The sequence below is a fragment of the Ceratotherium simum genome, chromosome 9, assembly GCF_057802395.1.
Source record: "Ceratotherium simum simum isolate JZ-2026a chromosome 9, ASM5780239v1, whole genome shotgun sequence".
Classification (NCBI taxonomy): domain Eukaryota; kingdom Metazoa; phylum Chordata; class Mammalia; order Perissodactyla; family Rhinocerotidae; genus Ceratotherium; species Ceratotherium simum.
In genome coordinates this window covers 77,603,689-77,627,740 of record NC_141908.1, presented here as the reverse complement: position 1 = coordinate 77,627,740, position 24,052 = coordinate 77,603,689, and the positions used below count along the sequence as shown (strand labels likewise).

Genomic DNA, 24,052 nt, shown 5'->3' with positions numbered 1-24,052 from the left:
CCTCCGGCCCCAGGGCCAGGCTGCGAGGGGGCGGGGCCTCCGAGCTTGGGGGCGGGGTCGACGCAAAACTACTCCGGAGGGTGAGGGGGCTGGGCCCAGAGGAAACTACAATTCCCAGCAGGTCATGCGCTGGCGCCGTGGAGGCTGCTGGGAGAGTGGGTCTTCTTCGCTCTTCGCCAATAGTGCGGGGGCTGCCATTGAGCCGGCGTCGCTGCGAAAGTGAAGTCGCCGAGAGATGATGTTGTGAAGTCGCCCGCCCGTCCGTGCCACGCCCGGGCGGTTAGTGGCAGCGGCGGCCGCTTGGGCTGCTGCTCTCAGGCTGCCACCGCTTTAGAAGCTTCTCCCTGAGGGAGCGCGGGCGGAGGACGCAGGACGCCGGGCTGTTCCTGTGAGTAACCTTCCCGCGCACTACCCGAGCTTGCCCTTGCCAACTTCCCCTGAAGGCGGAGGAGCCTCGCCGCCCCGCGCTCCTCCCGGTCCCCGGAGGTCACGCCCGGACACCGGAGCCCGAGGCTGGGTACCGGAGGGCTGGGTCCTCGCCGTGTTTTCCCCCCGCCGCGGTGGAAATTGGGTTGTTTCCAAGTGTGGGTGCGAAGTGATGGGCGCCGGGCTCTGGCCTGCGGGTTCACCTCAGCTGCACCTCCGAGGATTGGCAGAATCTCGTCCTCTGCCGGAGAGCATCCCCGTCCCTGAGCGATGAGCGGCTTTAGTGTCAGGACGTCAAACCCTAAGCCTCGTTCGCCATCTGTGATGTGAGCGACAGGAGAGGGTATTGGAAAGAGCTTTTCCTACGTTGAGTGAGTTGGGCTTTTCTTGAGATTGATTTTGAGCCAGACACCACACGTCTTTTAAAAGCAACAGTTGGCTGTAGTTTCAAGCTTAAATAATGGATATTGGCAGCTGTCCTTTTTAGTACCCACATAAAGTTAATCTCCCGAACACTTAAAGGATTTCTGGGTCCTAATAATAGTGGCGAACTCAGGTACTTGCTCCCGAACCTTTTATTTAAACCTGCAGTTTCTGTGCAGGAATACCAGTAGTTTTTCATTGGAAATTCGTCAAGCTAGAATGGACGTAGGAATAAAATGAAATGGACTCTTCCAGTTTTTTTTTTTTAAACCTATTTCAGTAAATTTTTCCCCCACATTCAAATCTTTGCTGTAGAATTGGAAGTCTGAGCTACAGTGATCTCCAAATAGCATGTTGATGGTGGTGACGTGACACTTCAGAACAAATTGTGAAGGACATTTGGTGATGAGAAAGGGGAGGGATGAAGACGCTTTATCATCTCAGCAGTTATGCCAGTTTTCTATTTTTAAAGTTATGTTCGACAAGTCTCAAGACATTCAGCAGTGCATGGTATATGAAAGACAGTGTTTTATTATTTTACAGATTTTTATTCATATGATGGAAGGGGTGGGAAAGAAGAAACATTTGATTACTTCCAATCAGCCAGGCACCCCAGTGAGGGGCTCTATGTACATTTGCTCACTTAATCACTATAATAACCCTGTTGCACTAATCTGAGGATCAAAGACTTTGTTTATGTAACAAGTGCAGATTCAAACCTAGATCTGCCTTGCTTCAAAGTTACAGGTCAGGTAACTTGTACAAGTACTTCAGAAATTACTGACCTTAAAAATTGGACGATTAAAAAGGATTTTCCAGGGCCGGCCCTGTGGCTTGGTGGTTGAGTGCGTGCGCTCCGATGCTGGCAGCCCGGGTTCGGATCCCGGGCGCGCACCGAGGCACCGCTTCTCCGTCCATCCTGGGGCTGAGTCCCACATACAGCAACTGGAGGGATGTGCAGCTATGACATGCGACTATCTACTGGGGCTTTGGGGGAAAAAAAAAAAAAAAAGGATTTTCCAGCGTTATTTCCTAATGACACCTAATACATTGGTTCCTGCACACCTTGGACGTCTAGAATAAGTCCTGAACCCCTGCAATAGTACTTTTTAACAAGTTATTCTCTCTGCTTGCAATTCCTATCCCCCCTAGAGCTCTGCTTGTTAAGACCCTAAAAGCCCATTCCAAATCCACCTCAGTTTACTTATGTGAGACATGATAGGATGAGATTTTCATCGCAAAAGTCCTTTCCAGTTCAAAGGTTCAGTGATTCTACAATTGAAAATATGAGCCAAGGATTATTAATCTCCATGAAGATGGTTAAAATCTGTAGTCACAAAGTAGAAAAACTTGTTTCTTAAAAATTTTACTTCAATACCCAAAACATGTTCAACACCAATATAAGGTATGAGACAGATGATAATGTATTATTTCATGTTTATTCTGAGCTTTATTTATATCATCTGTACCAGTTTTTGAACCTCTTTAGTTGCTGTCATGTTTAGTTGGTGAGAAATGTGAGGCATCGAGGTAATACTCACATTTAAAATGAAAGTAATTGAAGGAACTGAATTATCCGTGGTTTTCAGTCATAGTTGTTCAGACCTGCAGTGTTCATGTAATAATAGGAAACATTTATATAATACTTGCTGTGTGTTAGGTACCCATCTAAATGTTTACCTATATTAACTCATCCTCACAGTAGCACTATGAGGTATCTTTATAAATAGGCAACTGAAGCAGAGGATAAGTTAACATACCCAAGGTCCTTCAGCTACTGGGGGATGGAACTGAGTGTCAAACCCAGGCAATCTCAGAATCTTTACTTTAACATTTATTGAGCACCTGCTGTGTACCAGCCCCTCACCTGGATGCTTTTGTTACAGTTAGGTCATTTATCTTTAAAACTACCTTATATAGAATGGAAGTTCAGCATTTAGTGTCTTGCCCAAAGTCACAAGATAAGTAAATGTTAAAGCCAGGATTTGAACCTGCGGTTGCTTTTCTTTAATGTTCATGTTCTTTATTCTACTTTCCGTTAATAATCAAATCTTTATTAAATACGTTTGATGGGCCAGACACTGTGCTAAGTGCTAGAGATTTAGTCTCTGCTCTTATGGAATACAGTCTGAAGAGGGAAAGAGCCAGTTGTGACAGTGTGTTAATAGGATAGCACACAGAGAGCAGCATACAGAGGTGCTGTGGGGACACAGAAAGGGCAGTGAAATCAGCTTGGAGTGGGAAGGCTTGGCCAGTCTTGGAAAATCAAATGGAAATTAGCCTGGGTAAAGAAAAGGAGAGGGGGTTGTTATGGGCTGAATTGTGCCCCTCCCAAATGCGTGTGTTGAAGCCCTAACTCCCGTAACCTCAGAATGTGACTGTATTTGGAGATAGGGCCATTAAAGAGGCAATTAAGTTAAAATGAGGCCTTTAGGGTGGGTCTTAATCCATTCTGACTGGTGTCCTTATAAAAAGAGGAACTTTGGATACAGAAAGAGACAACAGGGATGTGTGCACAGAGGAAAAAACCATGTGAGGACACATCAAGAAGGTGGCCATCTGCAACCACATGAGAAACCAAACCTGTCAGCACTTTGATCTTGCAGTTGTAGCCCCCAGAACTGTGAGAAAATGAAGTTCTGTTGTTTAAGCCACCCAGTCTGAGGTATTTTGTTATAGCAGCCCTAGCAAACTAATACAGGGGTGTTCTGGCAAAAGGAATGACTCACAAAAAGCCTTTGAAGTATGGCCAGGTGATTGGGTTTCGTGGTGAGAAGTGTTGAGAGATGAAGCTGGAGACTAGGCTGGGGCCGTATTAGGATGATTTTGTGTGAGATGCTGCGGGGTTTAAACTTTATCCTAAGGGCGATGGAATGGAGGGGTTTGTGGTGGTGGAAAAACATTAGATCCGCAATTTAGAAAGACTACTCTGTGAGCCTTGTGGAGGATGAATTAAAGGGGGTAAGACTGGAGGCAAGGAAACCAATTAGGTGTCTATTGGTACAGAAAGCTGAACTAAAGATCTCAGAATATTGAAATGTCAAACTAAAACAGAGCCATTGTTAACATAAGGAAGATTTTAAAGGGCACAGCTAACTGTTAGGGCGTACATAAGATTTATATACCTGTTTTGTACCTAGAGACTCACTTTGCTTTTGACATTTTGCTTTCCATAAATAAATAAAGCTTTACTCAAATATTACAGAACATTCAGTATTTTTCCGCTGCATTTAATAGGCACTTTTATGGTGCCTACACTGTTCTAAGCCAAGTCCTCTGACAACCTTATGAAATATCAACTATTATGATCTCCATTTTATACATGAAGATATTGAAACACAGAGAGGTTATGTAACTTGCCTGGAGTCACATAGCTAATAAACGGCAGTGTTAAGATTCAAACTCAAGCAATCTGTTTTCAGAGTCTGTGCTTTTAGCAGTTATACGATGCTGTTGCCATATATTGTTTACCAAGATCTTCGACTGCCTATGAAAGCAGGAGGGTGGAATACAAAAATAAGTTGGGTGTGTTTGCCATAGTAAGTACACAGTTTATCAGAGGAGTTAAGGAACCAATTATAAGGTGAAAAAAAAAAATAAGTGTTTTAGAGAATGGTGGGAAGTATTGGGAGGCAATACTTACTTTGAGTTGGGGCCTCTGGGGAAGCTTGGTAGAAAAGGTGGCGTTTGAACGGGGCTGTAAAGAATGGCTGGACTTTGAATATCTAGAAGGGGGAGAGGACATTAAAGACAGAAGAAATTGCATGAACAAAGTTACAGGATTGGGAATTTCTTGTTGTGTCCTGAGAACTAGTAAATGCAACCCTTTGTTTTGGCTGGAATATATTGTGTGTTTGGAGAAGCCAGTTTGGAGGACGGGGGAATGGCAAATGTCTGGGGAAGAGAACTCTCAGGGAGTGAGGGGCAAAGAAAATTGTGAGATTTTAAGCCGAATGATTGAGGTGTATACTAGATGTAGCAATTATCTTTCAGGAGAGGATAAAGTTTGTCTAGTTCCAACTAATCAGTTAACAAGTCCTGTCTTCAAAGTCTCACAAATCCTTCTTACTGTTTCCATTCATCTAGTTTATGCCTTTATTACAATAATCCAGGCATAATGTGACAAAATTTCTTAATTGTTTTTGTCTCTAATCTCTGTATTCCTGAAATTTATCCTGTATCGTGACTCCAGATTTATTTTGCAAATGTCACTTTGCATTTAGAAATTTGTTTCCTGTGGGTTCAAGTTCAGACTTTTTCATCTAAACTAGTCAAATTTAAAGCTCTAAGTACCTTCCCCATAATCATTCCCACTTAAATTGGTCTGTACACTGTGGCCAAACTGGCTCTGTCTGCTGTTTGCTTTGGGGCCTCTTTTTTTCCTTTGTCCTTTACCTACCCAGTACCCCCATTTCTCACTATCCAAATCTTTCCATCCTTGAGGAACCCACTGAAGTCTTACTCCTATGTGAAGCCAGACAACTTCAATTAGAAAAGAACTCTCCTCTCACTATCTGTAGAACAATTCTGTTCTAATACTCATTAAATACTTACTTATCTGGTGGTATCTTGTTTTCTTAGATTTCTTAGACCATTAGATCTTATATCTAATCTAGATTGTGGAGATCATTAGAGCTCTCCCCACTAGATTTTAGATTTCTTAGGTCTTGAACCTCCTTTGGGGCAAAGGCTGTTGTATACTACTTTTTCTCTTTCCAGTACTTAGTTAAATTCAAGAGGCATTTATTGAAAACTGTCCAATCAGCAGCTGATTGACCAGTTGTTAATTGAGATCATTTTATTGAAATTTCTTTTATAAATGGCTTCTTAATATCTAATGTTCTGACTTAATTCCTAACTTAACTGCTGACTCATGTAACCTTGAGGATATCCTGTTTAACCCCCCGGTATTATGGTTTATTCATGCTAGAAAATGAAGCATACAAAGTCTACCCGTGATATAGAGGTGGAACTAATTCATGTTGTAAAGATCATTGAGGTCTTTGAAGCTTATCCGTATATCTCTGTGTTTGCCAGACTTCGAGTTCTGTCTCTTTAGAAAGCTTTCTGACAAGTCATGAAGAAGGAAGGAATAGTTCAAATAAAATAGGGTCTAATTTAAGAGTGTTACACTATGTCGTTTAACAATGGAGTTGATAAATTGTGTGTTAATGGTGAAAGAAGTCACCCACCAGTTTAGTTAATAGTTCATTTCTTTTTTGTGTGTGTGAGGAAGACTGGCTCTGAGCTAACATCTGTTGCCAATCCTCCTCTTTTTTTTTTGCTGAGGAATGTTAGCCCTGAGCTAATAGCTGTGCCCATCTTCCTCTGTTTTTTTATATCTGGGACGCCGCGAGACATGGCTTGATAAGCGGTGCGTATCCACAACCAGGATTCGAGCCTGTGAACCCCGGGCCGCGGAAGCAGAGCATGCGAACTTAACCACTACGCCACCAGGCCGGCCCCCAGTAGCTCATTTCAACAACAAATATTTATTGACTTGCTTGAGCTCCTGCCATTATATTCCCATTCTGATCAGCAAGGAGGAGCAAAGGGAGAAGATAGCACCTTCCCCCTTCCTTCCTGGAAGAGGACTTTTAGGAAGTAAATTGTAACATATGTTGTGAAAGAAACAAATTAGATGCTGAGTTAGAATGTAAAGGTGGCAGGGGAGGCTCCTTTAGATCAGGTGGACTGGTGACTTCTCCCTGAGGGTGACTTTTCAGCTGAGACCTGAAGGGTGAGAAGTAGTTACCATATAAACAACAAGAGGAAAGTGTACTCAAGGTAGAGTGGATAGCTACAAAAGCCCAGAGATAGGAGAGAGTGTGATGATGCAGTAAAAAGAAGTGACAGAAGGCCTGTGTCTCTGGCTGAGGATGAGCAAGGAGGAGAATGGTGCAAGATGAGGGAGGAAAAGGAGTCAGGGGCCAGACTAGGTCGGACCTTGTAGACTGTGATTTGAAGTGTGGATTTTATTCTAGGTATTATAGAGAACCTGTTAAATTTTTTTTTAAGGAGTTTAGTTTTAGAAACATTATTCTTGTTTCCTTATAGAGAATAGAGAGGAGCAGGAGGTTAAGTATGGAGGCCTGTTAGGAGGTTGGTTCATAGTCTAAGAGATGTTGACAGCTTGAATTAGGATGATAGAAGAGGGGATGAAGAGAAGTGGATAAGTGTGAGATATATATTGGTATTAGACTGTACAGGATTTGGTAATGGATTGGATGTGGCAAGGTGAGAGAAGGGAGGCATCTACTGTTCAGTGGATCAATTCAGGGGATCATAATCAGCCTGTGAGAAAATTGAGTGGAGCTCAGGAAGAAGTCTGATCTGAAGAGCCAGATTGGGAGTTATTAACGCTAAAGAGATAGTTTGATCTGTGGTAGGTTGGTTGGCACAAAGGTAAATGAAAAACAGTAACAATAAAGAACATGGTCACAGTTGGAACTCTGAGAAACACCAATATTTAAGCATCAAGGAGAAGGAGCTGGGTGATGCAATGAAGGGATTTGAGAAAAGAGCATTCTTGGTAAGGTGTAGGCTCCAGGAGAGCCACAGGGGGGAAGTTGAGGTAGGGAGGAGTCAACAATACTGACCCAGAGATGACGTGAGATAACAACTAAGAAGGTATGGTTGGATTGGTTGGCAGGGACTCTTGGTGACTGCAGGCAAGGTGTTTTCAGGAAAAATCAGATTGTAGTGGGGTTGAGGTGTGTATGAGAGGGGGAAAAGAGAATGAGAGTAAATACTCTCTGAAGAAGCTTGGCTAAGGACAGAGAGCAGTAGCCAGAGGGAAACCCAGAGTCTTGGGGAAGAGAGATTTTTAAAATTTTATTTTATCTGTTTTTAATAAAATGGAAGATTTTGAGCATAATAAGAGGGCAAGGAAGAGGATGAAGCTAGTGAAGGATAAGGAGAACCAGTGGAGCCAAGTTTAGAGAAGGCAGGAGGAGAGACTTTGAGGTAACATATATTTCATTATTTTTTAACTGGATGGACATACACACATGGTAGAAAAATTGACAGGTAAATGATGAAAAATAAGTTTCTCTCCCCTTCTGTGTTCCAGCCACCCAGCTCCTCTTCTAAGAGGATTGCTAATTTACAGTCTTGTCAACAAGTGTGCAAGTGCATGATTGAGATTATATTTGTACTTAATTCTCAGCATTTGGAGAGAAAGCTAGCTATAGATTATGTGGATTTATTGGTGGGAAGAATGAGAGTAGGAGAGATGGAGAACAGACAGAGGTTCAGAGATGAGTGAGAAAGATGTGGTAGGGAATTTCTCGGAAAAGAGGGACTTTGAAGAGGATAATGGAAGGCATGCCATGGTTGATGACCGAATTTTTGGCAGGGTCCCATTCCACGTAGTTTTGTTGACCTTTTCAGGAGAACTTAACTACTCTTTATGTTTAATATGCATGTCAGCTTAGAAAATGAAATCTCAAAAATTCATCAGTTATGTAAAGTTAAATATCTGGGATCCAACCGCCAAAGCTCTGCTTTCTGCTCTCACTGCTTTCAGTCACAGGCGTGTTGTGTGTGGTGCTTTGGGCTTATTCAGGCCAGAGGTATAAATCAAAACAAAGGGAAGCTTGTTGGTTAAGAAAAAGCACTCTCTGTCTGAAGGAAGAAAGGAAGAGGAGGAGACTGGAAACCAACTACAATGTCTCTGAGATGGTACTACTGTTCCTAAAGCCCATAATTTAACAACTTAAAAACAAAAAATTTCTTTTCAACCATTCTCATCTTTTTAGCTACTACTAGGCTAAACCACTGAATTTGCCTTTGTTTTATTTTTAGTCACAAAATTGAAGACTACAGATGAGACTTACGTTAGCAATTGTGAGTTTTTTTGAGAAGATATTTAATCATTTCTCATTTGATGTGGGGCTTATTTTAAATACATTCGTAAACAGCTGCAGATTCTTAGTGGATAAGGTGATAAAACTAAGCAATGAGCCAAAGATTCAGTTTTAGCTTTCCTATGAAACTGATAACTAGTTCTTTTTAGTTATTGCAAGAAAAGTGGGCACTGTGTTATTGCTATAAAAATTATAAATCACCCTTTTAACAACAAACTCTTATACAGAGTTTTTCATAAAGCAGATACAATGCTTTCTTTTGAATGTTTACTGTTAGCTGGATTTTGTTTTTCAAGGCAAATTATTTAGTTGATGTTAGACTGAAATGTATTAATAATCAATTTTGTTCGTTAAATTACTTCTGTAATTCAGAAGCATTGACATTTTTAGTCATTAAGCTTATAGTTAGGCGTGTATTGTGAGCCTACTATGTGTCAGTGGCTTTTAGGTTTGGGGCATACAAAAATAAGATACCTTCATTCAAGGAGCTCACAGTGCAGCAAGGAAGAAAGTGAGCACATAGTCTTCTGGGAGCAGCCAAGAAGGGGAATCAATAAACACTGATTAAGGAGGAAAATCATAATGAAAAATTTTAAGATTTCCTAACCATTTTTTCCACCTTTGTAATCCACTCTGTATTTCTCTGTAGCGATTAACAGGATTCTCACAAAAGAGAGGAGGACCTATGCTTTTCTTGGGAGGCAGTGAAGAAAGGACCGTGTGTATTCACGGCCAGCCCAGGGAAAGGAGTGCCAGGTGAGAAAAGCACTTGGCGACAGTGCCAGAGGAAGAGAAGCAAGCCGACGAAATCCCTTGTGCTGGAGGCATGAAAGGCAGAGGTCACTGAAGAACCAGCCGCGGGTTGAAAAACAGGTCCTGGAGTTCAGTCTCAAGCAGACACCTTCTGGGTTCTCTGATAACCTGGTTATCTGGTTTTTCAGCCAACAGCAAGTTGGAAAGGGGAGAGGCCAGCTGGCAACAGTAAAGTGTAATGGTTGATGGCCTCACAGTGAGGCCGAAAACAAAATTAGAAGTACACTTAAAATCTCCAACAAATGAGCAATTTTGAGACCCTTAAGTGTGGGGAGAAAGAACTTTTAAAAGCTTATAATCTTGGACGATATCACTATAGTCACTATATTATAATACAGCAATTACTAGTCATAGTAATGACCCTGAGTCATCAAATTCTTTTCAGTCCATTCTGTCTAACCCCTCCCATAGCAGTTTGTTGGACTTTTCTCATTACCATGTCTTATCTTTAGGGGGAAAACATCTTACTACCAATGTTTTTAAAATAAGAAAACCACAGAGGGCAGGGGGAGTGCTAACGATTTTTGCCACAGTGTTGTCAAACCCATCTCTAGGGAATGTTTGCGACTCAGTGTAACTGATGGGCTTAATTGATACAGCCCTGCACCGATGCTCGCATCTCTCACTGAAACCATGAGGGGCCTGTGCAGTTTTTTGTAAATTGGGCTAAGAAAGCCTTCAGTTTTCAAAAGCTGTAACAGTCTTATGTTTCTCACGTAGTTTCATTTTTCTCCCTAAGACAGGTGGCAAGGATGTAGCCTGACTCCAGATTGATTCATTCATCTAACAGGTATTTATTGAATGCCTGGCATTTGCAAGATATTAAGATATAGATGGACTTAATTTATTGGAATAAGGATTTATTTTGGTCTATATTCCACTTATTATTTTTAACCACTCAGAACAAGTTACAGAATTGTTTGTAATTTACAGTAATACTTCTATATTATTTTCTTGATGCTGTAGAATAGCCCATTTAAAGGCAAAATCCGACTCAGATTTGGAGTTGTCTTATTAAAGAAACATATGATATACATAAAAACACATATTCTGCTTCATAGTAAATAACAGCCAACTTTGAGATCAGATGACTCATTTCTGAAAGCAAATATAAACCACTTAAGAGCAAATTAGGGCTTACTTGCTTTTTTTTTTTTCTTTATTCAGTAATCAGTAGGTGTTTTTACAGAGTGGAGTGGAGAGATAGGATTGTATTTGAATTATCTCTGAGGCTTTTTCAGACTATACACGTTCACTGCTTCCCTCCCCCTGCCCCCAAGTCTCTTGCCAGTAGAGCTCAGAGGTTAGAGGCCCCAAGCATTGGGAAAACAGTCTTGGGTTTGGTTCTTGGCTCTTACTAACTTGGGCAAGTTACGTAACCTCTAAGCTTCAGTTTCCTTATCTATAAAATGATGACAATAATAATATCTACATCATGGGGCTGTTGTGAGGATTAAAAACGGTTCATGTGCATAAAGCATTTAATCCAATGCCTAGCACATAGTAAGTGCTCCATCTGTGTTAACTATTATTATTAGGAAAGACTGACTTTAGAACATAATTGAGAATATATTTCTTTATCATGTATTTTTCATTTGAAACACAGAAACCTCTTGTGTCTTTCTTATCAGTCGTTTACCATTATAAGCTGATCTTAGAAAACTTCTGTAGTACTAGTTTCATTTGGTATATTCTACAATAAAGTCATGAGTTTAAGAGGTTTTCTTTTTGCTTTCGGAGTCAAAAGAGCTAGTTTCTGCTCAGGAAAAGTCTCACGTGACAGTGGTGTCTCTTCTTCAATTGTTCAGGTCTAGAAATTAAAGTTTTCTCAGTGTACTCAGAGTTGATCAGGCCTGGAGGAAAGACATTAAGCAGACTCACTAAAGAGTGATAAGCCAGAATGTCTGCTCTTCATATACAGTAGAACTGTCAAGTAAACTGCATGTTTGATTGCTATAGTTAGTATATTTTTCCCTTACCGGAAAATCTGCATGAGAAACCAAGTTATTGGAAGTTTTTTTTCTGTGTGTGCTTTTAGAGGTGGAGGACATTTGAAGCATAAGGTACAGTAAGCTAAGGGAATGGGGTGGGCTGCGTAGCAGTATGCATCCACGAGCCACTCCAGCTCAGAGGAGAGAAGGCTGAGGCTGGAGGACCAGGTGGGAAGCTATTGCAGTAGCCACGGACGGAGAGAAGGGCTTGAACTAAGGCCATAGCAGTCGGCCTGGAGAGTAAATTGACAGGAATTGGTGACTGCATGGGAAGCAGGGATTGGGAAGAAAGATGATTCTTAGATTTTTGGCTCTGCTGATCAGGTGAATTGATAATATTAACTAATTAATAGAATTCGAAAAGACAGATTTCATGAGAGAAGGCTAATGAGTTCAGTTTAGAATGTGGTGAATTTATGGTACTGTTTATAAATTGATATTGAGATTTCCAGTTTAAAGTCAAGAAATGCCAATTTGGGCTGAAGATAGAGACTTGGGGAGTAATTATCTTATAATTGGAAATTAAGGCCTTTGAAGTAGATGAGGATTCTGAGGAGAGAAAGGAGAGGGCTCATGAGGGAATCCTGAAGAACTGGAGATACCAGCTATGAAAGGCAGGTGGAGGAAGAGGGTTCCTCAATTTCCTCAGCCACCTGGTTGCTGTATCCATCAAGTTCAGAATCCCCTTGTCTCCTGAGTTGCAGATAGCCAGTAGCCACAGCTCAAAAAATTTATCTGTTCTTATTTGTTTCCTGGATTTCATTGGCAAACCAGAATCATTCATTACATGTCAATTCTCCCTCAAAAGGTAACTTTATCTTGAAGTCCTGGAGCTGGTTGTAACAGCTGGTTTAAAAAACAGTGACTCTTATGTCTCAACTATAATATAGTTTGAACATCTCTTGCCTAGTAGAATAACATTACTAAAATGCTTATATGTCTTAGATTTGCAGAATTCTAGAATCATTCTAGAATTACGTATGTTTATAAATATGTTTATAATAAGTATTCTTCTGTCCTGACCATCGCTCACCCACATTTTAAGTTACACCCTGTTCCTGGTCATATAAGATTGCCTGTCCTGCTGCCACTGATTACTGTGTTGATCTGAAGAGCTCTGCTGCCTACAGTTTTCTTTTGGCACCTTCTGGGAACTTCTCCTGAAGGCTTTGAGTATCATAAGTGTAAAATAACTGAAGCGGGGCCGGCCCCATGGCCTAGCGGTTAAGTTCATGTGCTCCATGTCGTTGGGTCGGAGTTCACAGGTGTGGATCCCAGGCACAGACTGACTCACCGCTTGTCAAGATGTGCTGTGGCGGCGTCCTATGTAAAGTAGAGGAAGATGGGCATGGATGTTAGCCCAGGGCAAATCTTCCTCAGCAGAAAAAAAGAGGAGGATTGGCATGGGATGTTAGCTCAGGGCTAATCTTCCTCACAAAAAAAATAACTGAATAACTGAAGGATTTAGGGTCATCTTAAGCCAGCAAAAGCAAGTTTACATTTTATTGTTAGGGTACAAAGAGAAATGAGGACACAGATTTTCTGCCTCTTCTTGAATTATTTCTGTTTTTAAAATTTGTGTTTACCTTACTGCTATATGAAAGTGCTGTGTCTTGGGGTCTTCTTATCTATTTGATCTGAAGAGCAGATTATACAGTGATATTCTTAAGTCTGCCATCATGATTATGTCTGTTCGATTTATTTCTTAATCTTCTGCGAAGAGTTTGTAGGTTTTCAGGTGATGGTGTCTTTTGATTTAGTCTAATACCTAAATTTTGCCAGTCAACACTGAAAGAAAATACTCTCTGATTTGTTGGATTTATTTGAAGAATTTATTTGATTCTAGAAGTATAGTACGTATTTAGTACTCACGGAATCAATTGTATTGTATTGTATAAAATGCTTTTGCTCAAGATGTTTCCCTCCATTATTGGTTAAGAGAACAGGAAATCCACAAACTCTATAATGCCATTCACTGTGTATTACTCATTTTTGAAGACCTTATTTGTTTTTTCCTTTTTTAACCATTACTTTAGTCAAAAAGATATAATTTTCTGTTTTAAAACAAAGATTTAAAAGTACAGTAACTATGATGATTTTATTAATATCCTGAAATAAGAATTCTTGACAGCAACTGCTCTTGTGAGCTCATATTTTATATGTCTGTAACCCGGATGTCCAGACAGAGCCTTTAAGAGCTAAGTAGTTGACCTGAACCTTCAGTGAGTGTCCCGTTATCGAGAAGCCAAAACGCTCCCTAAGATTTCGGCAAATTCCTGGTGTTCTTGTGGCCCCTGAGCCACTGCCATCTGGATGAGACTTCTTTCCCGTCCCTTCCCTCTCCCTCTCCAGAGAAAGAAAAAACAATTATTTCCTGAGTCTTCTGCAGAGCATCTTAGCCTTCCTTTGGATGCTGCAAGGCCTCCCCTTCCACTGTAAGTGGCTTTTCCATGGATTTTCCTCAAGGAGCTCTTCTGTCAGATGTTAAGATGATGAAAGGTGTCCCTTATTAGGTATAATTTGATAATAATAGCTCTTCTAGTACCTCTTATTTTCTCCACTTATCAAACATTCAAAGAATTAAATAATTCATACTAAATTCAGTCTCTGTTCTTTAGAAGTTATAAGAAAACCCTATCTTGAAAAAACCTTTGCGATGTTAGAATTGAATATATTTTATAGTATTGTGTAGCTCTTTTGCCAGAGGGTACAGAGAAGACAGTACTGTCTTAAAAGGATACAGAATTTCAGCTAGAGTTTAAGTATCAAGTTACTCTTTCTCTTAGAGGAATAAATCAAGACTATTTTGTGAATGTGATACTGAAGCCTACCCTTTGGAGTTTGCATTTAGTGTTTTTGAGCTATTTTCTATCCTGTTTCCTTTGACTAAACTACCATATGACATCACTAAATTATTTTCGACTGTCAAATAATAAATTGCTTTGTTTTTCATATTTCTAAGCTAATGATGATCTTTTATAGAAACGAGTTTGAAAAAAATGGGTGGTGGGAAGAGGCATAAAACTAGGGATGTATAATTGTAGTCAATGCTATTTTAAGGACTTTTATATATCTACTGTCTCTGATACTCATTGTCACTCTGGGACGTCAAGCAAAAGATGGAATTTCTGTCTAGAAGTAGAGTTTTGAAAAGATGATGTTGATACTGTTTATTCATCTATTTGTTGTATTTTCTATGAGTTTGGCATCATTGTAGTCTTTCATTCCGTGGTGCAAAAATACCATGATTTAGGGTGTAGACCAGACGTCAGCAAACTATAGCCTTTGGGCCAAATCCAGCCAGTTCTGTAAGCTAAGAATGGTATTTGCATTTTTAAAGGGTTGGAAAAAAACCAACAAAGATTATAGGTGACAGAGCCTTATATGGCTGCAAAGCCTGAAATATTTACCGCCTGGCTTTTTACAAAAAAGTTTGCTGATCCTTGTTATGGATTCTTGAGTTTTCAAGTGGATGGATAACCTGTTAATTGTGAGAAAGTCACTGATGGAAACTATCAGTGGTTATATAATTGTATATTCTGAATACTGTGTAATTTGGAAATGAATTACATTAAAATGATGGCATAGGGGCCGGCCCTGTGGCCTAGCAGTTAAGTTTGGCACGCTCCACTTTGGCGGCCCAGGTTCAGATCCCAGGCAGAGACCTACACCGCTCGTTGGCAGCCATGTTGTGGTGGCGACCCACATACAAAATAGAGGAAGATTGACACAGATGTTAGCTCAGGGCCCATCTTCCTCAAGCAAAAGGAGGAAGATTGGCAACAGTTGTTAACTCAAGGCAAATATTCCTCAGCAAAAAAAAAAGATGGCATAGATTGATAATATGTTGACATGGAAAGATAATGAGTAGGCTGCTAAATATCATGTTAACATTCTGTCTCCCAGTGAAAGATGGCAAAAGATTAAAAGTTGCTTTCATTTGATTCTGCGTTTTATCTACTGCGTAGGTTTTTTTTTAAATGAACATATTACTTTATTTATAATGAGAAACAAAGATGCACACGTGCGTATGTGTGTGTTGTGTTGTGTTTGTGTGTTTTAGAGAGAGAGAGAAGGTGAATGGAAATTTCCAGTATAGCTTGTTTTTCATCAGATGAGAGAGAGGTTTATGGAATGTAGCTTATTATGCACCATGCACTTTTAAACTCTTGTCATCTTTGAACTTAAATACTTTTCCCTTCCAGGCTTTTACCAGATAACCAAACACCTGAAAATGTCAACATTGAGGGTTACTCCCACTTGTTTTTTTTACCATTTCCTTAGTTGACATCTAGTTACACTGCTTTAGAAAAGCTAGGTAGTAATATAAAAGCAACATGGCCTTTTTTTTTTTTTTAAAGATTTTATTTATTTTATTTTTTCCCCCCAAAGCCCCAGTAGATAGTTGTATGTCATAGCTGCACATCCTTCTAGTTGCTGTATGTGGGACTCGGCCTCAGGATGGACGGAGAAGTGGTGCCTCGATGCGCACCCGGGATCCGAACCCGGGCCACCAGCATTGCAGCGTGCGCACTTAACCACCAAGCCACAGGGCCGGCCCAACATGGCCTTTTAAGAAATTGTCGGAAACTGTGCCCACATAGTTTTACATTGCAGAGACTGCTAGTTCTGCATACATTGTCTCCAGCTAATGTTTCCTGTCTAGGCCGGTGTTCAGGATTGAAGAGATGCAATAATCATTATATGATCAGTAGTCTGCAAAGAACAGTAGGACTTCCATACGTTTTAAAAAAAATTTATTTGGGGTAGATATGCCCAGGAGCAGAATTGCTGGGTCTTAGGGTACATAGGCACTTAATTTGACTCCATAGTCTCTGATGGTTCCTTTAAATGGCTGTGCTAGTCTGCATTCCCACCATGGGCTTTTTATTTGGGGGAAATTTTTATAAGAGTTTCTCTAAGACCAGTAGTTAGTGACAAGAAAGGATTGCCTTTGGTAAGAATTTAAGTGTCAGAACTCCTGAATTATTGCTGGGCGGCAGTTCCAGGTGAGATATATACCCATGGTTTTTGTAAGAGTATGTGCTTTTTGAGAGCTAGAGCTGTTAGCAATGTGGACGAGTAGGAACTCATCTGAATCATGTATCTTCTAAGTCTGTGTCCAGGTGACCAGGTACCCTGAAATGGTATTGTTTGTATTTTATAATTCTACCTTCTGATCTATTTAAATTTGTATTTAACACATAAATAATGTTTACTGTGCACCAAGTACTGTTATATATGCTTTATAGATAGTAACTCATTTAATCCCCATAACAACCCTGTAAGATAGTTAGTATTATTGTCCCCATTTTATAAATGAGGAAACTGAGGCACAGAGGGATTAAGTGTAGATTTCTCAGTTTTATTACTACTAATTAGGGAATATGGAGAAGTAATGAAAAGTCTGTGAAAATAAAAGGGGGGTTATATAGTATGTGTTATTTCATAGTCCTTTACAAATACAAAGGTGCTATAACTTTTCTGACTTTAACTTCTGAATACCAATCTGTGTAACTCATTCTAAGGCCAAATGGGAAGGGGAAACACGTCTACTAACATGGTTAATATTAGACTTCTAAGAATTTGACAATAAAATCCAGAGATAGTGATAACCTTTATTAGATGCCATAGTTGGTACTCCCACACACTGGATGTGTGACGTTTCTGGATGGGTAAAATTTAATTATTTAAGCACCATAAAATATTATCTTTTAACGTTTTCTTTTAAATCCTGCTTTCCTAACTTTTTAAAGTAGTAAATAGGAAAGCATGATGTAACATTTTCCTCATGATTGGGGTCATATTTTGATAACTGTCATTGTACTTTGATGAGGATATAGATGTGAAATATGAAACAGAATGGCTTCTGATAATGACTAGACCTTGCTTTCTTGAAAAGATCCCTAATATCCTTTTGCCTTTGGATTATTTGCCTAATCTTATGAAAGGTAAAGTATGGAATGTGCAGCCATGGTTGTATAATTAATGGCTGCTTTTCTGTAAAATTAGTCATTGACTCATAAGTGGTTCCTTACCTAGAAAACCTTCTTCAGTGTTGCTGTGGTGGTTTTACCTCTGAGTGATTTGAAGACCCCAATGACTCACTGATAATTATTAGCAGTCACCAATTCTGTTCCTATTCACTTTATTGAGGAAAGTATAGAGAAATAGTATCCCTTTCGACTTCAATAATTTGGGCTGAATTACTTCAAAGAATATAAATTCATTATCTTTTCCAAACAAGACATCAGGCTAAAATTTTCTTCAAACCTTCTTTAATATTTGGCTTGAAATGAAATGCCAAGCACAAGCAACATCTAAGATTACATCTCCAAATGTATAGGACAGAAAGCCCTGTCCTCGCGTGGTAGATTTGCTTTCTTATAAATCTTTTTTTTTTTATTGATGTTTTAATGGTTTCTAACATTGTGAAATTTTGGGTTGTACATTTTTGTTTGTCCATCACCACATATATGACTCCCTTCACCCCTTGTGCCCACCCCCCACCCCCGCTGCCCCGGTAACCACAGTCCAGTTTTCTCTGTCCGTGTGTTGGTTTATATTCCACATATGAGTGAGATCATGCAGTGTTTGTCTTTCTCTTTCTGGCTTATTTCACTTAACATAATACGCTCCAGGCCCATCCATGTTGTTGCAAATGGGACGATTTTGTCTTTTTTTATGGCTGAGTAGTATTCCATTGTATATATATACCACATTTTCTTAATCCAATCGTCAGTCGAGGGACACTTAGGTTGCTTCCACTTCTTGGCTATGGTGAATAATGCTGCAATGAACATAGGGGTGCATAAGCCTCTTTGGATTGTTGATTTCAGGTGCGTTGGATAGATTCCCAGTAGTGGGATGGCTGGATCATAGGGCATCTCTATTTTTAATTCTTTGAGGAATCTCCATACCATTTTCCATAGAGGCTGCACCAATTTGCATTCCCACCAGCTGTGTATGAGGGTTCCTGTTTCTCCACATCCTCTCCAACATTTGTTGTTTTTTGTCTTGGTGATTACAGCCATTCTAACGGGCGTGAGGTGGTATCTTAGTGTTGTTTTGATTTGCATTTCCCTGATGATTAGTGATGTTGAGCATCTTTTCATGTGCCTATTGGCCATCTGTATATCTTCCTTGGAGAAGTGTCTGTTCATTTCCTCTGCCCATTTTTTGATCAGGTTGTTTGTTTTTTTGTTGTTCAGTTGTGTGAGTTCTTTATATATTATGGAGATCAACCCCTTGTCAGATGTATGTTTTGCAAATATTCTCTCCCAGCTAGTTGGTTGTTTGTTCATCTTGATTCTGGTTTCATTTGTCTTATAAAAGCTCTTTAATCTGATAAAGTCCCACTTGTTTCTTATAAATCTTTTGATACACAAACTCACCTGCTTAAAAGGTGTAACTTAGGAACTTTCTGGGTAGGGACAAAGTATGCTTCAGTGCAAGGGTCAGCTCTGCTGATCACCAGCAGAGGGTCATTTTCTATTCAGCCCTTGTTATTTATAGCATGTTTGTTTTATGTATGTATGGTTTTGAGGTATTTTATAAATATTACAAACCCCATTTTGTCCCTAAAAGTAGTGTTAGTAGTGATAGACTGATAGATACAAAAGTAGATATAGTGTAAAAAACAGAAGGTGCAAAAATTACACATGTTAAATACACGATTGGACAGTCCCACAATGTGTGAAAAAAGGTGTAGCTGTGCAGTTGACAGTCGGCCAAAGGTGGAGGAACGTAAATGTCTGAAATGGTTTCGGCAGGGATCAGCGGTGAAGTGGGATGCCTGTTTAGTCAAAGGTTAATTCAGCTTTGAGTGAGTTGTTCAAGGGCTTAAAGGCTAAGCATGGCAAATGCAAGTGCTGCTGTGGAAACTTATCAAAAACCACAGATGGCCCCCTGGGTCCAAGGCCTTTTCTAATCTACAGGTGAAGGGGGGGGGGTGAATTCCTTAGCTACCAGAGGTTCCCTCCCTTCTCCTGTTGGTAGAGATTGTGGCAGGGAGGGGTTGCCTGCCTCAGCAAATGTTCATTGTAAACAAAACAGGGCAGTTTAAAAAAAAATGCCCAAAATATATCAACTAAAAGGAAATGTGGACCCCATAAGCCTAAATCTCACTCATGGTTTTGGACTTTTAAGCTAATGGATTTAACAGCCTTTTGGAATCTGGCCTGTTTGTAAGTAGAGCTGCCTCCATATATTTCGTATTCTGAAAACCCTACTGATCTTTACATTGAATGGCGCTAGAAAAGAGGGACAAAATGTTTCCTGGGCACAAATCCTATTTCCTCAGGGTGAACTTGGAAATTGCTGGTAGAATAATTGTGTTGGAGGTAGCCAATGTAATGTACTGTGGCGCATCAGTGCAGTTGGACTTGATGTGCTGTGTGGTCTTTGCCTTTGTGGGGCTGCTGCTCACTATTCAGGTTGGATTTTGATAGTGACACCACCTCCTCCCTTTTTTTTCAGCTGTTAGCACTGAAGCCATCATATAGTCTTTTTGTGGTTCGATATCTGGTTTTAAAATTATTGTGGTTTTTTTGTAAATCTTATTTTTGATGTAGCCAGATACATTAAAATTAGTGAGTCTTTGTCAAAAATCTATTATTTGATATAGGAATATGGTACATTTATTTTATTTTTTAGATTATACGGTTTATCTTGTGTCTGGATCAGGGTTGCCACTGCCTACAAAAGCTGGGGCTGGAGTTGGTCCTTGGCACTGTTCCCACTTCTGCATGCAGATCAGCAGCCAACATGTATTTTATTTTATTTTATTTTTATAATTTTATTTATTTATTTTTCCCCCAAAGCCCCAGTAGATAGCCGTATGTCATAGCTGCACATCCCTCCAGTTGCTGTATGTGGGACACGGCCCCAGCATGGCCGGAGAAGTGGTGTGTCGGCACGCCCCTGGGATCCGAACCCAGGCCGCCAGTAACGGAGTGTGCACACCCAAATGCTAAGCCACGGGGCCGGCCGGCCAACATGTATTTTAAATTAGTCCTCAAAGTGTTATTTTAAAATTTAAAAATGTTTCCAATTTAAATGTTTGTTAAATCATTATATTTACTGTAGTTCCAAGCTCTGCACCCCTGTTGATTTGAAGTTTCTCTGAATTGTTTTTAGCCCTTTCTATAAGGCTGTTTTGGCCGGAGTATCCTGTTTTAAGGAAGTAGCAAGATTTTTTTTAGGGCACAGGGCCTATATTTAGACACTCAGTGTTGACCACTTAGTTTCCATGGCTAGGCTAAATTAAGTCATGAGCCGTGTTGTTTTCTGCCAGCAATATTTATACCAATGACATGTTTTGGTTGTTCTTTTCAAGTCTCATTCCTATTAAAATAAGTCACTTGGCTATTTTACTTTATTTTCTTCTAAATGTGCGTGAATTACAAAGGCTGGCTTCTTGTTAAGTAATGCGTGCTTGGTTGATTGTTTTATAAAGAAAAGCAGCCAAGTTTTTCTAAAAGATCCAGCATGGGCAGTAAATGATATTCAAGAAAATACTAAGAATATGTGTCTACAAACTAGGAAAGGCACTGAAAATATGTTTGTGCTTGCCAGAGTTTAGTTTTAGCTACGTTTGGGACTCTGACTCTGCATGCATCAGAGAGGTAGAGAGAAAATGATTAGTGGGAATAAACCAACATCACTATCAGGGGTCAGGAAGTAAATGTGACTTCTTATGTTGAGAGAAGATGCCATTAAAGCAGTAAAGCAGGGTTTACATTGTGCCCAACATTGTGTTAGGTACAGTGATAATAATGATAATAAAATAGTACTATTTGGGTGATAGAAATAATAATAACTAATATGTGCATAGCATTTACTGTATTCTAAGACATTGTTCTAAGAGCTTTCCATGTATTACCTTCATGTAATTCCCCCAACGACCCTCTGAGGTAGGTGCCACTATTACCCTCTCATAACTTACTTAATCCCTATAGCAACCTGATAAAGTAGGCCTTGTTATTAGGCCCATTTTACAGATAAGAAAAGAGGTTTAGTACTTTGGCCAAGGTCATACAATTAATAAGTGGTGAAGCTGGGGTTCAAGGCAGTCTAGCACCAGAGTCTATGCTCTTAACCACTGTGGTAGGCTGAATAATGGCCCTCAAAGATATCCAGATCCTAAGCCCCTGGAACCTGTGAATATTACCTTATATGGCAAAAGCAATTTTGCAGAAGGGCCTAAATTAAGGATTTTGAGATGGGGAGATTATCTTGGATTATCCCATTGGGCCTCGAAGGTAATCATAGGTGTACTTATAAGTGGGAGATAGAGGGAGATTTGGCAGAATGTGGTGATGTGACAGTGGAAGCAGAGAGAGAGATTTGAAGATGCTGTGCTTCTGGCTTTGAAGATGGAGGAGGGGGCCCTGAGCCAAGGAATGTAGCTCTAGAAGCTAGAAAAGACAAGGAAATGGATTCTCTCCTAGAGTCTCCAGAGGAAGCACAGCCCTGCCAATACTTAGGTTTTGGTGCGTTGAAACCATTTCGTCCTTTGGTGTTCAGAACTGTAAGATAATAAATTGGTATTGTTTTAAGCCACCAAATTTATGGTAATTTGTTGCAGCAGCAATAGGAAACTAATACAGCCACTATGCTGTGGATACAAGTACTAGTTATAGGTAACACTTTTTATTATAAGCAGCCCTTCTCCAGAATCCATGAAGGAATGAGCTTCAGTAATCGCCCTCAGAGGTCCTGCTTTATGGCACTTGTCACTTTATTGCTAGGACCACAGTTTCTTAGTCCTTATTTCTTTCTATATGAAGATTATTCAGAGATAATCTTTAGATTACATCTATTACAGAGTCAAACAGGGTAGCCATTCTGAGCTCAGAGTTGACTGCTGAGCTACAAACTTAAGAAATACTAGGCAGAAGACATCATCTTTTCTTCAGGCTCAAGCGAAAGGGGGAAGCTGAAGGGGATAAGCATTTTAGTGTCGACTGTGTGTCAGGACTATTTTTATTTAGTCCTCATACCTGACACTCCCTGTAAAGAGTAGTTAATTATTACTCCCATCTGGACAGTGAGGAACTGTTAAATAATGTGCTCAAAGTCAGAAAACCAGTAAAGAAGATGAAAGTTGAGGCTGGTCTAATGCAAAGTTGCATATATTCTTCTACACTCAGCATTGCTACTCCAAACTAATCCTACTGAGGAGCTCAGTCTAGACTAGGGTGTATCCAAAGGGTTTACTTAGTTCTAAAGCATCACCAGGAAAGACGTATCATTTCCGGATGATCCCTGACCTGGTGCAGTCTGCAGGTTGGGCAGGTTCCTGGATTGCCCTGCAGGTCTAGATTCTTCCTGCATGACTCTGGAGATGGGCTTAGTTCTATGTTCAACTTGCTTTTCTCTATTCTTGTGTGTAAGAGTTAAGACCAAACCATTAACAAAACCTCCAAAACTAATTGAAAAGCAATTCTCTAGAGCCAAGATCTGGAGTCCAGTTTTTTGTATTCCTGTGTGATATGTGTAAATATGAAAAAATAGGAATGGTAATGTAAATATAAGATTAAACAAGCTAGTGTGTAACAGAGCGACAGGCAGAAGGTCCCAAGGTTATCATTAGGTTTTCACAACCGTCTTTGATTAAAATGTGATTAAGAACCACAGTTCTGTTTAAGAACCAGTTTGGACCAGTATGAGAGGCACTTTGCTTTTATCTCCTCTCTTTATCTGCCTCCCTCTCTTCTCTCACTTTCTTCCTTATCTTCCCTCCCCTCTCCACTTGCATCTTCACAAGCAAATTTGTAACTTATTACTTTTTTAAAAAATGCTTTCTTAGAAATTGAAAATAACTTTTAAATGCACTTGTACATGTAGAGAGTAGAAGTCTGTTCTGAGAAGCCAATTGACAATACCTAAACAAATGAGCATGGCAGTGTTCCAATAAAACTTGATTTATGGACATTAAAATTTGAATTCAGTGTAATTTTTACATATCATGAAACATTTTAACTTTGATTTATTTTCAACCATTTAAAGTTGTGAAAACTATTCCTAGCTGACAGGTTATACAGAAACAGATGGCAGGCCAAATTCAGCACACGGGCAGTAGTTTGCTGAGCTGCGCTACATGGCCTGCTACACACTAGCATGTTTATTCTTATATTTGCATTGCCATTCTATTTTTTTAAATATATCACTGGGTTCATAATTTATAAATCGGGGTCCCTGGAGTATTATAATTTAAAAGACCTTGATAAAGATTATATGTGACATACTTATGTGGCAGGTGGTTTTTGGTGGCCTACCCAAGAATCGTCTTGGGATTTTGTTGTGTAAGAGTTAGGACCAAACCATTAACAAAACCTCCAAAACTAATTGAAAAGCAATTCTCTAGAGCTTTGTTGGGATTTGTTGGCATCATTCCTCCCCCTTCTTCTAGTTGGGAGTTTGTTCAGATGCTTGGCAGTCCTGTACTTCAGGGGAGGCCGCTTTCTTCCTCCTCCTGATTTCGGGGGGCAGAGGTGAGCAAATCTTCACTGGTTTGCTCTGATTTTA

At 39.9% G+C, this 24,052-nt stretch overlaps 1 protein-coding gene across 11 annotated transcripts in view; it reads left to right on the top strand.

Moving 5' to 3' along the window:
- The first annotated feature begins 184 nt into the window (after window positions 1–184).
- Window positions 185–24,052, top strand: part of TRAK2 (trafficking kinesin protein 2) — a 63,935-nt gene continuing 40,067 nt past the window's right edge. For 2 of the 11 annotated variants that reach the window (XM_087435612.1, XM_087435606.1), the window contains exons 1-4: window positions 185–388; window positions 8,656–8,697; window positions 9,367–9,473; window positions 10,274–10,320. The gene's annotated coding sequence lies outside the window, so the exon portion shown is untranslated. Of the gene's footprint in view, window positions 389–8,655; window positions 8,698–9,366; window positions 9,591–10,269; window positions 10,321–24,052 lie in introns of those variants that run through there. The other 9 variants (XM_087435611.1, XM_087435603.1, XM_087435613.1 and 6 more) reach the window with 7 other exon arrangements.